We start from the raw sequence: 4,702 nt of genomic DNA on the forward strand, positions 1-4,702 counted from the left end.
AATAATGTGTGAGTGAAGTATGTAATAATTAATAATGGGAAATAATTTATAAAAATCTCTCTGATTATTTATGTTTTTCAGAGTGGAGTAATAAAAACAACCAAACATCAGCAGAATTCAAATGTAACACCCTGGAGATGATTTTTCTGCTCTAAACTGACATGTTTCATTAATCTAACGGGGCACTCGTTACACAGAAATGTTTTCTACAATAAGGTTTAATTAAACGTTGCATCAAATGCTCCCTGAGGTTTACAGATGCTCCACTGGGAGTGTAAAAAAATGTAACAGAGTGCACTTACATAATCCTGAAAACAAAAACCAAAGCGGCTTCCTGCAGCTCCGAGGTGAAGAGGGGCTGTAACCCATCCAATCAGAAGACAGTCACAATATGACTAATAAAGTCCTAACAGCTCCCTAACCTCCTCCAGGCTGTCCTTGCTTTCCTCGTTCATTTGGTTAATTAGCCGAAACGTTTCGGAGCAAACTGCTTGACAAACTGCCTGTCGGTGGACTGTCCTCAGTACAGTGGACTTGATTAAATGGGCGGACATTTTTTTCATGTGACAAACGGTTGTTGGACTGGGCTGATTCACAACTTGTGATGAGTTATTGATTCACCCCCACACTGATGTCCCCCACCATGCCCGTTTGCAGTTACACATCAAATTTCATCTGTTCCCTCCACACCGAAGCAACAGCTCAGTCTGCAGTGAGAGTCCTCAGTACGTCCAGTTTTCAGCCGATATTTTTGCAGCAATTATCCCAACGAGGCTGCTCATCAGCTAAAGATGCTGCAGCTTAAATAACGATGTGACCTCTGACCCTGAGGTCCACTTCCTGACAGATCTGAACCATCTCCTTTAAAGGTACTTCGTCCGTCCGTTTTCTTCCTCTTATCCGGGGTCAGGTCTCGGGGGCAGTAGCCTAAGAAGAGACCCAGACTTCCCTCTCTCCAGCCACTTGGACCATCTCATCTGGGGGAATCCCAAGGTGTTCCCAGGCCAGCTGAGAAACATAGTTCCTCCAGTGTGTCCTGGATGGAACACCTCACCAGAGAGGCGTCCAGGAGGCATCCTAACCAGATGAACCACCTCAACTGGCTCCTCTCGACGTGGAGGAGCAGCGGCTCCTGGATGACCGAGCTTCTCACTCCATYTCTAAGGGAGAGCCCAGACACCCTGCAGAGGAAACTCATTTCGGCTGCTTGTATCCGCGATCTCGTTCTTTCAGTCACTACCCAAAGTTTGTGACCATAGATGAAGGTAGGAACATAGACCAACTGCTAAACTGAGAGCATCGCCTTCTGGCTCAGTTCTCTTCACCACAACAGACCGGTACAGCACCCACATCACTGCAGACGCAGCACCAATCCACCTGTCGATCTCCCGCTTCATTCTTCCCTCATTCGTGAACAAGACCCCGAAATATTTAAACTCCTCCACTTGTGGCAGGACCTCCTCCCTGACCCGGAGGCGGCACACTACCCTTTTCCGGCTCAAGACCATGGTCTCGGATTTGGAGGCACTGATCCTCATCCCAGCCGCTTCACACTTGGCTGTGAACCGCTCCAGTGAGAGCTGGAGGTCAGGATCTGATGAAGCCAATAGGACCACATCATCCACAAAAAGCAGAGATGTGATCCTAAGGTCACCAAAAAGGATCCCTCAACACCTTGGCTGCTCCTAGAACTTCTGTCCATTAAAGTTATGAACAGAATCAGTGACAAGGGGCAACCTTGGTGGAGTCCAACTCTCAGGGGAAATGAGCCCGACTTACTACCGGCAATGTGGACCAAGCTCTGGCACCAGTCGTACAGGGACCTAACAGCCCTTATCAATGGGCCTGGTACCCTATACTCCCAGAGTACCCCCCACAGGAGTCCCCGAGGGACACGGTCAAACGCCTTCTCCAAGTCCACAAAACACATGTAGACTGTAGACTGGTTGAACTCCCATGAACTCTCCAGGACCTGCTGAGGGCTGGTTCACTGTTCCACAACCAGGATCAAAACCACACTGCTCTTCCTGAATCAGATTCGACTATCCGACAGACCCTCCTTTCCAGAACCCCTGAATAGACCTTACCAGGGAGGCTCAGAAGTGTGATCCCCTATAGTTGGAACACACTCTATGGTCCCCCTTTTTAAATAGGGGGACCACCACCCCGGTCTGCCAATCCAGAGGAACTGCCCCTGATGTCCACGTGATGTTGTAGAGTTGCATCAACCAACACAACCCCACAACATCCAGAGCCTTAAGGAACTCCTGGCGAATCTCATCCACCCCCGGCGCCTTGCCACAGAGGAGCTTTTTAACCACCTCAGTGACCTCGGCACCAGAGATTGGAGAGTTCGACCCAGGGTCCTCAGGCTCTGCTTCCTCATGGGAAGACGTGTCGGTAGGACTGAGGAGGTCTTCGAAATATTCCGCCCACCGACCTACAACGTCCCAAGTTGAGGTCAACAGTGCACTATCCCCACCATAAATAGTGCTGGTGGCGAACCGCTTCCCCCCACTGCGACGCCGGATGGTGGACCAGAATCACCTCGAAGCCATACGGGAGTCTTTTTCCATGGCCTCTTCGAACTCCTCCCACGCTGAGTTTTTGTCTCAGCGACCACCCGAGCCGCAATCCGCTTGGACTGCTGATACCTATCGGTTGCTTCCGGAGTCCCACATCCAAAAAGACCTGATATGACTCCTTCTTCAGCCTGACAGCATCCCTCGAACCCGCCGGTGTCCACCAGCGGGTTCGAGGGTTGCCTCCACGACAGGCACTTTTGCCGTAAAAATTGTTTCTTTAAAATGTTCACCCGTTCTCTCTAATCTTTTGAGAAAAAAAATCATAAAATGATTTTTAAAATTTCATTATCACATGTTTTGCACATTGACATGTTGATTTGTTTTGTAACAAGTACCATACCTTGGCTACAAGCTGGTAAAAAACATTTCTATGAACATTCAAGATAGTTAAAACTACAAGCAGTTGAAGATAAAACTATGAAAGTGAAAATAAAATTGGTTAAAAAAATTTGACGTCAGAGATGTCAATATAATATTTGAGTTTTTGATACTGTTTAATTATCACTACTTTTATAGGGTTCTGTATGTTGTATTCATGATTAAATGCAGTAAAATAAACTATTTCAAAGGAAACAGGTCTTTGTAATACTTGGTTTATTTACATAATGACTTTAATTGCTGGATGTTCGGCCCCTCAGCTGCTGACCTGCAGTAACTGTGGCCCCCGGAGTGATTTAGTTTAATAGCCCTGATTTAAATCCATCGCAAGTCTGCCCAAAGAATTATTTTTGTTTTGCTGAATAAAAAAATAATCCTTGATTATTCTTTTTTTTTTTGTTTTAGATTGTACAAAATTGAAATCCAAGTCACATCTGCATTTTGTTTCCAGATTTTTATTAATTTGTGTAATTGATTTACTTTAATTAATCAAGAAATCCTCCTCATTGGGTGAATATTCATTAGTTATGAAAATGGGTTCCCTAATTATACGAGCTCTCACTTCAGTGATTATGATTGGGATTATCAGAGATATTGATCAGTAAAACTGATCTGGTGCTCCAAACTTCAGTGTAGTAGAGCCAATCAAACTTTTTCATCCTCCCGTCACGCATATCTGCTAAAATAATTACAAGTATTTATTAAAATGTAGCTTGAACACAGAACGACTGAATTAAACATGATCAGAACAAAAGCTGAACTTGTGAAAACTGTAATTTACAAATCAGCAGCTAAAAGCTAACTGGCTCCAGTCAAAAGGTAAATTGAGCTAAATGGTAGCTAAAAACTTAAACGCGCAAAACAGTAGCTAAACACATCACCTAGCAAATCCATTGCTTAAAGGTAAAAATAGAAAAAATCATAACTGAAACCTAAAACTGTAAATCAACGGCAAAAATCTGTTTTTACAAAACATTGCAAGAAGTTAAATTTACTTTAGAAAAAGTAGCTGAAAGCTTAAATTAACACGAGGCAAACGAACAACTAAATTAGCATAGCAGTAGTTCAAATCTGAAGTTAGGAAAGCCATAGCTAAAATCTAAAATTAGCATAAAACAGCTAAAATGTAAAACAATACCGTTAAAAACTTGCAAAACAGCTAAAAGCCAAATCTAGCAAATCTATTGTAAATAAATCCAATTTGTAAAACAGTAGCTAAAATCTAATTTAAAAAATAAAAAACTAATAGCTTAGGTAACAGCAGCTAAAAGCTAATATGAGAACAACACAAACTAATGGCTAAATCTGCATCAACATTAGCCAAAAACCGAGAAAAGGGAAATAAATGCTAAAACAAGCCAAACATTAGCAAAACAAATACATCTGGTTTCATGGGTTTTTATAAAAATTTTTATAGAAAAAGAAATAAACTTATTTCATTTTACATTAGACTTCTCTTCATCCTCGAGCTGATTCAGCAGTTTTCTGTGGTGTAAAAAATGATCTTGTTGGTTACAACGACAGGACCAGACCTGGGCCCCAAATACCAAACCAATATGTGCTTTACTCTGAGATCCTGAATCAATATTTTTACACTGTAAGTCTGGAACTTGTTAGATGTAAACCAGCAGAAATCAGATCAGCCTGTCAGAGGCCACTGGGAGCAGCAAGTCTGCAAATATGAGAGTTTCAAAATAAGAATCAACTCGAAAATGAAATTTTATTTATTTATTTGGGGG

Source organism: Austrofundulus limnaeus, unplaced genomic scaffold (genome assembly GCF_001266775.1).
Source record: "Austrofundulus limnaeus strain Quisiro unplaced genomic scaffold, Austrofundulus_limnaeus-1.0 Scaffold26, whole genome shotgun sequence".
In the NCBI taxonomy this organism is placed as follows: Eukaryota; Metazoa; Chordata; class Actinopteri; order Cyprinodontiformes; family Rivulidae; genus Austrofundulus; species Austrofundulus limnaeus.